Consider the following 13,172-nt stretch of genomic DNA (forward strand, 5'->3'; position numbering starts at 1 on the left):
TAAAAAAGTAGAAAAGTTTGAAAATCTTTAAAAAATTGACGTATCATCTTAATTTTGAGCCTATTTAGTAATTATTTTGAATACGAAAAAAATACTTTGGATCCCGCAAGCATGATTGAACACAATCCTAATTTGATAGTATGAATGTGTTTTGTACCACAATTGAAGTAAATATGGACAAATTACAATTTTGGTTAAGCACCTCCTGTCCCTCAGTTTCGGACAGCTTGATTTGTTATATGATATCTTTGTAATTATTGCATCAGTGTCTCAAAATACTTTCATTTTTCATGGGTTCCGTCGACCATGGTATCAGACATGCAATAAAATTAAGAAGAATGAACATTCATAGGGCAAACGCTCCCTTAGTGGAGGTAGCTCCAATAGTGGAGGTAGTGTGTTTTGACATGTTTCGCACTAATTTATGGCTATGTGATATTTTTCTATGATGTACGATGCGAAAATGATATAAGTTATCGAAAAATATTCATGAAATTTAACCGTTAAAGTATTTAAAACAATTATTTTGCTTAACATTTTTGCTCCTTTGCACCTATAGTGGTGCATCAGTACCCATAGTGGAGGGTCCCATAAGAAATCAATGGATTGCGCCACTAAAGGAACCATTCTTAAAACATACCTCCACTAAAGGAACAGTGTTCCTATTATTGGTGCAAGGCTTTTTACAGGGAAATTTTAAATGAATCGTGATTTTTATACATTTGAATGATAGAAGGATTTAAAATCTATCGACTGATACGTTAAAATCATATATTTGATGATTTTAACACTGCGTTTTAGCAGTTTTCCCTTAGGTGCACCACTAATGGTACATTTGCCCTAACAACATCGTAAAATGTGCTATTTTTCATCATATATGAAAGAGGTTTTTGATAGGCATCTTGCAAACTAAGAAAAACTCAAATTATGTTTGTAAATGTTGCAAATGCATTGAATTGAAACTATTTCTATAGTGTAGACATTCAATGATGTTCAAATTTACAGAATTCGAGGCATTTCCAGATCGTGTCCGGTATTGGGTGTCACCTTTCAAGATCGATCAATTTGGTACTAAAATACATCATCAAAACTCAATATCAAAATTCATATTTATATTTTCAAATTTATTTTTGTACACTATAAAAATGATAATATTTATCGAGTAGTGTTGGATCCGTTGAATCTGTTGCATGCTCTTTTGTGGGCGAGCGACGGCATCCGGATCTATTGTGTCCGGTTTGCGTTTCGCGGAAGAAAAAAAAACGAAGTGTGCCGGTGAAAACAAACAAAACGCGTCAGTAGTGTTGGATCTGTTGAATCTGTTTCATGCTCCTTTGTGGGCGAGCGACGGAATCCGGATCTATTGTGTCCGGTTTGTGTTTCGCGGAAGAAAAAAACAAAGTGTGCCGGTGAAAAAAAAAAAGGAAAACAAAACGAGTCAGTAGTGTTGGATCCGTTGAATCTGTTGCATGCTCCTTTGTGGGCGAGCGACGGCATCCGGATCTATTGTGTCCGGTTTGCGTTTCGCGGAAGAAAAAAAAACGAAGTGTGCTGGTGAAAAAAAACAAAACGCGTCAGTAGTGTTGGATCTGTTGAATCTGTTGCATGCTCCTTTGTGGGCGAGCGACGGAATCCGGATCTATTGTGTCCGGTTTGTGTTTCGCGAAAAAAAAAACGAAGTGTGCCGGTGAAAAAAACGAGTTAGTATAGTGTTGGATCCGTTGAATCTGTTGCATGCTCCTTTGTGGGCGAGCGACGGCATCCGGATCTATTGTGTCCGGTTTGCGTTTCGCGGAAGAAAAAAAAAACGAAGTGTGCCGGTGAAAAAAAAAAAAAACAAAGCGCGTCAGTAGTGTTGGATCCGTTGAATCCGTTGCATGCCCCTTTGTGGGAGAGCGACGGAATCCGAATCAATTGAGTCCGGTTTGCGTTGCGCGTAAGAAAAAACTAAATGCGCCGTTGAAAAACAAAAAAAAAAACGCGTCAGTAGTGTTTGATACGTTGTAGGGTAAATTATGTATTTTGGACAGGCTAAGGATATGTCTGGAAACGGCGAATGATTAACTGCATTAGATACTAATATTTTATTACGTTATGTTACTTATATGCTTAATGTCTCATTGTACTTTGAGTTTCTGAAGAGAAAAAGTTTACAAACTGCAGCATTAGCTTCCAAAATAGCGTTTTTAAGCGGCCTGTCTGTTATACATTTCGGACATCAAATATACATTTTGAACACCCTCATGTAAATATAATTTGGACAGGGGCGTTATCTCAATATCCATACAATTGTTTCTTAAAAAGACGGTCATATCATGAAGTTATAAGAGTTTACATGTGACTTATGCATTTTTTCGCTTATTGGATGTGTAAATTAGTGATAATCAATAATTTCATTTAATTAAAGCAAATATCATCAGATCCACGAGAATACGCCTGCAAGTATGCATGCATGCTACATTCCAGTGTATTTCATCAGATGGCCAAATTATATCAACAGAACAAAAATCATAATCTATTTTGGACATCACCTGATTTATGCCCTATATACTCATGTTAAGATTTTAGATGAACTTAGCTAAAATTATAGACATATTTTATCATATTGCCACTTTTAAACTTTTTCTGAATGCCTATTCTGAGCGCTATTATTGTATTCAATGTATGTTCATGAAATGTACATCCTCTTGCATTCGTAGGTTTCACAGATGTTTTGTTGGTACAATTTACAATTTTGATATTTTTGAAGATAATTTAGAATTGGTATGAAAATGGTCATCATTATTAAGTAGCATAGTGTATTGATAATGCAATGCAGGATTTCCCATACATATATTCCTCACCATCTCAATGGAAATAAGCATAGAACGACCAGCCTGTCCAAATTATATGCATGTCCAAGTTATATACGTTACCCTACCTGTTGTATGCTCCTCTCGAGCGAGCAACGAAATCAGTATCGTGTCCGGTTTGCGTAGTAACCGCACTATCAGTGTCGGTCATCAGTGTATATGTTCATGTATTCATTACGAATTATATATTTATCGTTTACCAAAACGAATCCTTTCCCATATCCAAACTCCCAGTGTTTTCTTGTGGAAGTGCAGAGGACTCCTCGGCTTCTGTAAAGCAAGTAACACGTCAACATTTCCCTCCCATTCCCAAATTGACCTGCATTCGGACGCAGCCGGCGCCGGTATTGTTAATTATAATAATGAGAGCACCAGCACTTACACATTGAGGATGCTACTGATCCCGAGTAGTGTCTGTTGGTTCTCTGTGTAAGTACAGCTGTTCTTGCAATAACGGAGTAGCAACTGCGGGCGGTCAATCATGCTCATGCTCACTATAAAAATGATAATATTTATCATAAATGGGTAACACAAGCCCATCAAATCAATTTTTTTCGAATTATGAATTTAGTGGCTTAAGTGTCCGGTACTGGGGGATCTCCCCCTAGTGTTAACTGATGTGGAACCATCAATAAATTTTAGAGTATTCCATGGGAATTTTATTGAGCAATTCAGTGATTTTTTTTAAGAACTCCAGTAATCCTTGGATGAAGTGCTGAAGAAATTCCTAGAAAAAAATTTCGCGCAGCGAAACTGAATCGAAATTTCTACATTTTGCTTCGGAATGGTTATTATAATACACTTTATGTATCGTTTCAGCATCACCCCACATCAAGATGTCGATAGCCGCAAAAACTATTTTTGTTTTTAAATTTAGATTTCATAAGGAAAATTTATGAATTTCAATCAGATTTCATGTGGCGAATTTGCATAAGGTGTTCCTATGTTTATCGATAGTCCATTTACCTCAACGTAGGGAAGCGTAATAATGAAACACATGTCGAATTTAAGGAATTATTTGAAATGTAAAGTAATCCGGGTAACATTGATCATTTTTCTAAATGTTTCTTTAATATTTCGTTTGAAAATACATATGTTGCAAATTTTATATTTTTAAAACAAGTACTGCCACCCATACTTCTTCTTCTTTCTGGCGTTACGTCCCCACTGGGACAGAGCCTGCTTCTCAGCTTAGTGTTCTAATGAGCACTTCCACAGTTATTAACTGAGAGCTTACTATGCCAATGACCATTTTTGCATGTGTATATCGTGTGGCAGGTACGAAGATACTCTATGCCCTGGGAAGTCGAGAAAATTTCCAACCCGAAAAGATCCTCGACCGGTGGGATTCGAACCCACGACCCTCAGCTTGGTCTTGCTGAATAGCTGCGCGTTTACCGCTACGGCTATCTGGGCCCACTGCCACCCATACCTTGAGACTATATACTGTATTTAGTTTATAGAAAGATTTAAGCATGTTAAAAAAATGTTTTAAGTGGTTTTTTGATTTAGCTGATATGGGGTAACATTGATCACCTATTGAAAAAGTTACGTTAATACTGAAAATGTCGTTACATACTTAAATCAGGGCCCCTGAAGCCGAATATGAAGGCCAAACGCTTACAAGTCATTTACTTTTTGAGTTATTTTAAAACGAAAAACACTTCGAACCAAGGAATACGCCTAAAGGTAGTTAATTTCCTAAGGGACTTTTACATTCTTAACAGTTATTCGGTTGCCTAATTGAGCATACTTATTAAGTTTTGACAACGGAATCGTTTTCGACGATGTGTTTTTTAGTAAAAACCACATTTTCCTTGCCTATATCGTTTGCAGAACTTATGTGAGACATGAATCTTCGGCAGTGTCATCCTTAACAATTAAAATCATTATATCGAAAAGTTGACAAATTTACGCAAAAGGTAAGCGCAATTTTCGCAAAAAATGTTAACTTTTATTAGCTCATGAATATAAGAAAGAGATGCACCATTCATGATTTGAAAATGTTTCATCAATAAATGATAACACGAACTTTCGATGAGATGAGTCATTCCGATCAATGTTACCCCGCTGATCAATGATACCCCGGATTACGGTACTTAATAACCCCTCGAGGAATTTTTGGAGCAATTCGTTAAAAGAACCTTACACGGAGTGGCGTAGAAATTCTTGTCGGGTTTCTTGGAAAAAGTCCCAGAACAAATTTTGCCAAAAACTCTGGAATTAACCTTTGCTGGCTTTCTTGGATTTTTTTGCGCAAATCTTCAGAAGATCTCTTAAAATATCGACTGGCGAATCCGGTTGAAAAGTTAGTTAAAAAATATCTAGGGAATCTCAGGACAATCTTTGGAAAATTGTTCAAAGGAATCCCTGTGAAAGTTACTGGAGGTAGTAAACGTTGAAGTGCTTATTTGCTCCTAAAGTAAATTCTGAAGAATTTCCTTTAGGCATTCTTTGCAAAATTACTGAAAGAATTGGTAAACGTATTTTTTGAAGAATTTCTGGAAAGAACCCTGTTCCTGATAGTATTTTAGATGAAATCCTTGGAGAAACTACTAGGATAATTCCCAAAGCTGTTCTTGAGAAAATGGAGAAGAAATTTTGCATCATATTTATCTGCAAGCGAGAAAAGGAAAAAATAAAGTTTAGAGGTCATTCTGAGTTAAATAGAGATTTCAGAGACCTAATCGAAACCAAAAATAGAAACTTTTTAGCGACTTGTATAAACATAAATACCAATTCTCTAAAAAGAAATCTGCTACCGTCCCTAGATGTGGTAATCCTTTACTAATTGAACTTAGAGATATTTAAAACGTCGATCATGTTTTGAGTTTACATAGCCTTTTTAATAGCGGCGCAGCCGATTTTTTTTTCGATTGAAGAGAATTTTCTTCTCCTTTGTCGTGATCATATTCTCCCATTAATTACTGCTTCAAAATAATTTCCCTGATTGTGATCGAAATTCCCTGAGAATTCCAGGTTTTTTCCAGGTTGAATAAAATTCCCTGATAATTCTAGGTTTTCCAGGTAGTAGACACCCTGCATTACGAAATGATCCTGAACCGACCGGGAATCGAACCCAGACACCCTCAGCATGGCTTTGCTTTGTAACCGCGGACTCTAACCACTCGGTTAAGGAAGGCCCCGAGAATCGCTTCATGGGATATTTGGAATGTAACAGGGATATGATCAGAATCAAAATCTGATTGAGTAACCAGTTGGCTACAAAGGAGACTAGAGTCGGTTAAGACCAAATCAATCGTAGAAGGGTTTCTAGATGAGGGAAAACGTGTAGGGCTATCAGGGTATTGGATCGAGAAACATCCTGAAGAGCACTCATCAAATAAAATTCTGCCGTTGGAATTAATTTGCGAATTATTCCATGAGCGATGTTTGGCATTAAAGTCATCAATGACAAAAAAAAAATTGACTTATTGCGAGTCACTTGTCAGTTTGGAGCAAATAAACTTGCTGCCCAGAGCATTAAAAAGGCAAATAGGCAGCTATGAAAGTTTATTTATTATATTGTTTCAACAGAAACACCTAGAGTTTCAAATTACGAAAAAAAAAGTTGATGTTTTATACACTCCCCTATAAAGTTCGAATGACCATCGGGGTAAAGTCTCTCTCAAACAAAACAAACAACAACATTGCAACTCCCACACATGCCCCATCAAGTTGATCATTACGATAAACAAAAACGTTTGGATCTCTTTTGAGTTTGGATACAGGTCTCATGTAAGTTTTTTAAGAAATAACTGCTATATGTATGTGATTAGCTGTTAGAAAATTAAACAGATCGTCTTCTTAACCATTCAAAGAACAAGTATTCCAGTTTAAAATATTTAAATTATTATTTGGATCCATAAGAAAAACGTAATCCAATAACAATTTGATTAGTAAATTTAACACCAACTTGGACTGCTTCAGTCATAGTGTTGGTTTTGAACATTGAATCATTTAATTCAATTGTTCAGTTAGAAAAATAAAATCAGAGGGAGACATGTCTTTTGAAGTAGGTACATTATCTGATGATTCTCCGTTAGGATCGGTAGACAAAGAAGCGGAATATAAGTTTCCTGTGGCGGCAGGGTTTTTTTCCATTTGATTTGAAACAATTAGAACGGTTACTTGTAGTATGAAAAGGGGAGAAGTTTACATAACCTGCTGCGATATCGGACATAACCGTTCATCTGCCTGGAACGAGCCTCGACGACTCGCTTACACGAAGCGCATTCTCAAAAGTTAGATTTATGAAGTCCCCCGCAATTTGCGCCTACAAACTTTGTGGTGTCATCCTTTACAGGAAAGGCGTCCTTAGCGTGAGAAGAACCTCCGCAAATCATGCATTTAGCATCCATGCGGCAGGTTCCTCCAGGTTTCTGGAAATGTTACACGGACATCGAACATAAGATCTTTTATTATTAACTATTTTTATTAACTAAATAATATTCTTGAGAAAGCCATTCCCGATCAATGCCAGATTGGGTTCTTTTTACCCTTCTTACAACCATAAGAAGGGTATAAAGATCGCTTGAAAAACCGACTTTTGATCCGAGGCCCGGAGGGCCAAGTCTCATATACCAATCGATAGAGCTCGACGAACTGAGCACATGTCCGTGTGTGTGTATGTGTGTGTGTGTGTATGTGTGTGTGTATGTGTGTGTGTGTTGCAAAAAATGTCACTCAATTATCTCAGCCGTTTGTCAACCGATTTAAACACTTTTAGCTCTAAAAGAAAGCTACAACATTCCCATAGAACGCTATTGAATTTCATTGCGATCGGACATTTCGTTACAGAGTTATGATTCAAACAGTATCGTGAAGTACTAGAAAAAGCATATTCTAATATTTTCAACTGTCTGCATTTTGATCGATATCTCAGCCATTTTTGAACCGATTCTTTTATCGGCTAATGAAAGCTCCGACATTCAATCATAAGCCTTCAAATTTTCATTGAAATCGGATTACTAGTTTCAGAGATATCATTGGAAGAATTTTCTAAAGTACTGAAAAAAAATTTCTCTCAAATATTCATTTTTTTACATTTTGATCAATTTCTCAGCTCTTTTTAATTCAATTTAAGCTATTCTTTCGTCGATTGAAAGCTCGGATATCATTCACAACCATATTGCAATCGAATTATAAATTACAGAGATAAAAAATCATTTTAGGACATCAATTTTTCATTTTGCGATATTGTTTTACAGGATGGCAACATGGGTTTATAGACCCTCTTAAACTATGATAATAAGGAACATATCTGGGTTGGCCGTGATAGCTGCTTTCAACGCTACGTTGGAAATACCATCTGGGCCAGGCGCTTTCTTCGGCTTCATTTTCTTGGCCGCCTCTATGAGCTCCTCATTGGTAATGATTGCTCTTTCTTCACCTTCCTGGCCATACGGTGTCGGTGGCCAGACCGTTGGCGCGTGTTGTGGGAACAACCCGTCGACGATAATCTGCAACTTCTCTGGGCATGTTTCAGCGGGTACGGCTGGACCACTGATCTTGGCCATCGCCACCCTGTATGCATCTCCCCACGGATTTGCATTGGCATCGCGACACAACTCCTTGAAGCACGTTCTCTTGCTCAGCGAAATTTCTCTTTTCAGATCAGCTTTCGCCGCCCTCAATGTTACTCTTCGCTCTTCCCTCTCACCATCGGTTTTGGCTCTTTGCATCCGTCTCCTGGCTTGGAGACATCTTTTGCGGAGGTTGCCAAGTGTCTCATTCCACCAGTATACCGGACGACGTCTGTATTTCGGCTCGACCTTCCGTGGCATGGCAATGTCGCATGCTCGTACCATCGCAGCCGTTAACTCCTCCGATCTCAAGTTCAGAACCTGCTCTTCTCTTCTGAGGGCTTCCACGAAAAGCTCTTCGTTAAAACGTTTCGTTTTCCACATCTGCTCATGAGGTGTACTCGCTCTCTGTGAGCATTGTGTTCTTCCACCAATTCTATACCGGACCTCCTGATGATCGCTATGAGTGTACCCATCGCAGACTCTCCAGTTCAGGCTTCCCGTCAACACAGGACTACAGAAAGTGATGTCGATTATTGATTCCCGGCCATCTCTACGGTAGGTGCTGGTTGTTCCTTCGTTACCCAAGTCTACGTCCAGCCTTGCCAGCGCTTCTAGTAGACTACGCCCTCTTGGGTTGGTGAGACGGCTGCCCCACTCAACTGCCCAAGCATTGAAGTCGCCAGCGATGACGACTGGTCTCCGGTCGGCTAGCTTATCGGTTAGCTCGTCCAGCATCTCGTTGAACTGGTCCAATGTCCAGCGGGGGGGTGCGTAGCAACTGCACACGTACACCTCGTTAACCTTTGCAATAACGAAGCCTTCGTCCGCCTGGAACACTATTTCCTGGATAGGATACCTCCCCATCGTCCAGATTGCCGCTGTCTTCGCCTTATCAGCGATCCAGTTACCGTTTCCAGCTGGTACTCGATACGGCTCGGCAAGGATAGCTACGTCGCACTTCGATTCCGATACGGACTTCCACAGCAGCTGTTGCGCTGTGTCACAGTGGTTGAGGTTTAGCTGAGTTACCTCCACTGCGGTTTAGAATTTCTCGCTCGCTTGAAGGCCGGGCACTTAGGGCCTCCCGTCGCGTGTCTGTTGCGACTTTTGTCCTTGCAGATCAGGCACCTTTGCTTATTGTTGCAATCCTGCGCCATGTGACCTTCGTCGCCACACCATCTACAGAGCTTACTTCTGTCTGGTCCTTCGCAGTTTCGTGCCAGGTGGCCGTATTCCAGGCACCTGTAGCATCCCTCCGGTCTCTGGGAGATCTTCAGTGGACATACTGAACAACCGACCCGAATTTTCCAGCGCTTTGTTGGCTGCGTCTACTGGGAGCTTTATCGACGCCGCCTGTGTTCCAAGCGGTGCTCTTCTTAGCCGTACTGTCATCTGCACCGTTTCCAGATCGCACTGTTCCTTTATGGCGGTCCTCACTTCCTCTTCGGTGGTGATCCAATCCAGATCCCGCAATTGGAGTGTCACTTCAGGGCACATGGCTTTCACCTGCACCTTTTCGCCCATGACTCTCTCGGTTAGCTCTTTGTATGTCGAGCTTTTGTTCACCGAGTCTTTTTTTAGCTCGATGAGCATGTCTCCCGTCTGGGTGCGTCTGATCTTCTGAACGTCGGCACCAAACTCCTTTAGTTGAGGGTCCGTCCTCATGGCCCGCAAGACTTCAGCATAAGTGTCCTCGCTAGTTTTGACGACAACAGCTTCGCATTTTGCCTTCTTCCTGATTGGCCTTTGCTTTCTGGCACTCTCCTGTTTGCCTCTCTTCTTCTTGTTCCGGACCTCTTGCCATGGGATATCGCCTGGTCCCCCACTGAGCACTTCATCCGCCGGTTTTGGATTTGCATTTTTCGGCTTCTTGGGTACAGCCTGTCTTTCGTCTCCTGGTGACGACCTATGTCTTTTAGGGGTGAAACTTGGCGTAGTTCCTATTCCCGCTGACCTTTCTTTTCCCTTGCTATCTTTCCGAGGGGCTATGCCGGTTTTTGCCGGCTGCACTACCGCAGCTGCCAGGGCCTTTTTGGTCGCCGCTAACTCGGTTTCAACAGCATCAATCCTCTGCATCACTTTCCTCCACTCCTTGACGGCGGATCCGAGGGTTCCTTGAATCCTTGCCACGAGGTCCTTAATGTCTTTGTGAACGTTGTGCCTCTTATCGACGAATTCCCGAAGCTCATCTACGACGGTTTTCGCCGCTTCCACCTTCGATTGGCTCGGGGGTAACTTCCACGCACTTTGCAGCTGATGTTGCTGCTGTCTCTCACGCTGCTCCTGCTCACTTTGCGACTTATCCCGCCGCTCCTGTTCACGTGTTCGCTGCTCGTGCAGCTCATCTTCGCCCTGCTGGTGTTCCAGCTGCTGCTGTTCCAGCTCCTGCTGTTGGCCTTGCTTCGGTGGCGACCTCGGCAAGCCACTTTTTGCGAACGGATTCGCTGCTTCACCTACGATGATGTTATTCACTTCCATGCTTAAGGGTCCCCCCTCCAAGCCGCTATCTCCACCCGTCGTAAGTAGTCGTCCTTGTGATCCCGTGGGTATCTTTGCTTGCAGTGAGGTCCACGCGAGGGCTGACACGGTCCTTCATGGGGTACCGGGTTCAGAGCCAGATCGACGCTAGTCAGGAATATCCATCTGAGCCTACTTCCACCAGCTAAGGTGGCGAGCTTTGAACGTACTAGGAGGCCTGCCACGGTTTTAACGGGACGGGGGCAACCGTTCCATTAGCCCACCTGCCGTTTCAGAATAGTGTCACCCATTCTTACTAAGGAAGTGGAATAGAGCGATTGTCAGCTCTATAGCGTCGTGTTGATACAGTCCTTGACCTTGTCCTTGTCCTTGCAGCCAGTATGCCGTAATTAGGATCTTACTGGCATCGATCCTAATGTGCCGGTTGGCACTCCAATGGTTGGGCTAAGGCACTTTGAAAGCGGTACCAGGTCGCTTGTTCAGGGTTACTTGCAGATATGTGGTTTTTTGTAGAGATTCACCAGAGCCCACTGATGAACCCCCGCCACATCCTAGGTAGACCGTGCTTGAGCCCCTGGTCAGATGGACCAGACGCTCGGCTACCTCCCGAAGGAAGTACTAAAGGTGGTATTCCATACGGCTGTATGTACAAGTTTCGCTTGGGAAGGGTAAAAATCCCAAGCTCCCACCTGGCACCTCCTCACTCTAGCTGATGTCAGAAGGACAACAGTGCCCAGGTTGCACTACCAGCTAAGTACGCAACCCTTTGCTGGCGGTCTTTGTCATCGTTAGACCCGTGGAAGCGTGAGGTAGGGGCTTGTGAGGACCAGAGCTATGTTGGACGCTCCTTCCTGGTTGTCGACTCACCATTTTGCAACCCGTGTCCATTTTTATTATAGTGAGGTGTCAAAAAGTTTCGAAAACCTGGCCTGTTAATTATTGGCACTGTGTGGGATTCACTTGCGTGCCTATCCACTAAAACCTAGTCCTCACTTTCGGCGGTAGCCTGGATCCCCCCGGATTCCACTAGATGCGACTTCGTCGGGGGGGGCTGTGCATCTGCACTTCTCTTACGTTCTTAACGTTTTCCCGCTCTGTGCTCTTGCACTCTGCGCAGTCTGCCAGTGGTTTGCTCTTGCATGTTGAGCAGACTGCCGTTCCACCTTCTTCCGCTTTTCTGTCTCCTTTCATCGTTCATCCCTTCTCGCTTCCTTCTCCTCCTGACTTCCCCCGGCGTCGGAGGTTGTCACCAGTACCGGTTGGGGAGACGTCCGCACTGATGGTGCCCCGACTACCGGCGGCTATCGCAGGTGAGATCTTCGTCAGGCTGACTCGAGTGCCGAGGTCGGTCAAACGATTCCGGTTGGGGGTTGACTTCCGGTTCATTAGCGCCCCGACGACCCGATGCCAGGCACTGCTCTCTGCCTCTCGCTTCGCTGCTCTTCCCGCCAGTTTCTCTGCAAGATAGATGTTATCTCCACCACCATTTTTTCCACCAGATTCCAAAGGTTAGCATCGCCTATCATTTTGCTTACAATTCTGTCTGCATTGAAGTCCTCTCCAAAAGCAGCCACCGCCGCGCTTCGTTCCATGTTGAACCTCGGGCAGTCGAAAACAACATGTTCCGGCGTTTCCACTCTTTCACTACACACAGGACAGAACGGTGACGGCGCGTGGCCGAACCGATGTAAATAGTGCTTGAAGCAACCGTGACCTGACAGGAACTGTGTCAGGTGGAAGTTTACTTCGCCATGCTTCCTGTTTACCCAGGTCGACACATTCGGGATGAGTCTGTGGGTCCATCTACCTTTCTCAGAGGCATCCCATTCTTGCTGCCACTTGCCCAGCGAGCCGATCCTCGCCAATTTCCTCACCTGTCTATTGCCTCTCCGCTGATAACACTCGATGTCTTCTCCCAGGGTGATGCAAATCGGAGTCATCCCGGTGATCACAAATACCGCCTCCGTCGATATTGTTCTGTAAGCGCTCGCTACTCTCATAGCCATGATTCGGAACGTGCTGTTGAGCTTGTCCCGATTGCGCTTGGTTTGCAGTGCTACACCCCAGGCCGGAACTCCGTATCGCAGTATCGACGATAATACGCTAGCCAGAAGACGCCTCCTACTGCTTCTCGGACCATGAGCGTTCGGCATGATCCTTGTGAGTGCGTTGGTCGCCCTTTCCGCCTTCTCACATGCATAGTCGACGTGGCTGTTGAAATTTAGCCGATCGTCTATCATCACGCCCAGGTGTCTGAGTGACCGCTGTGACGCTATGACATGTCCCCCGACGGTAATCTCAGCGTGTTGGACCG

Source organism: Aedes aegypti, chromosome 1, assembly GCF_002204515.2.
Source record: "Aedes aegypti strain LVP_AGWG chromosome 1, AaegL5.0 Primary Assembly, whole genome shotgun sequence".
Taxonomy (NCBI): Eukaryota; Metazoa; Arthropoda; class Insecta; order Diptera; family Culicidae; genus Aedes; species Aedes aegypti.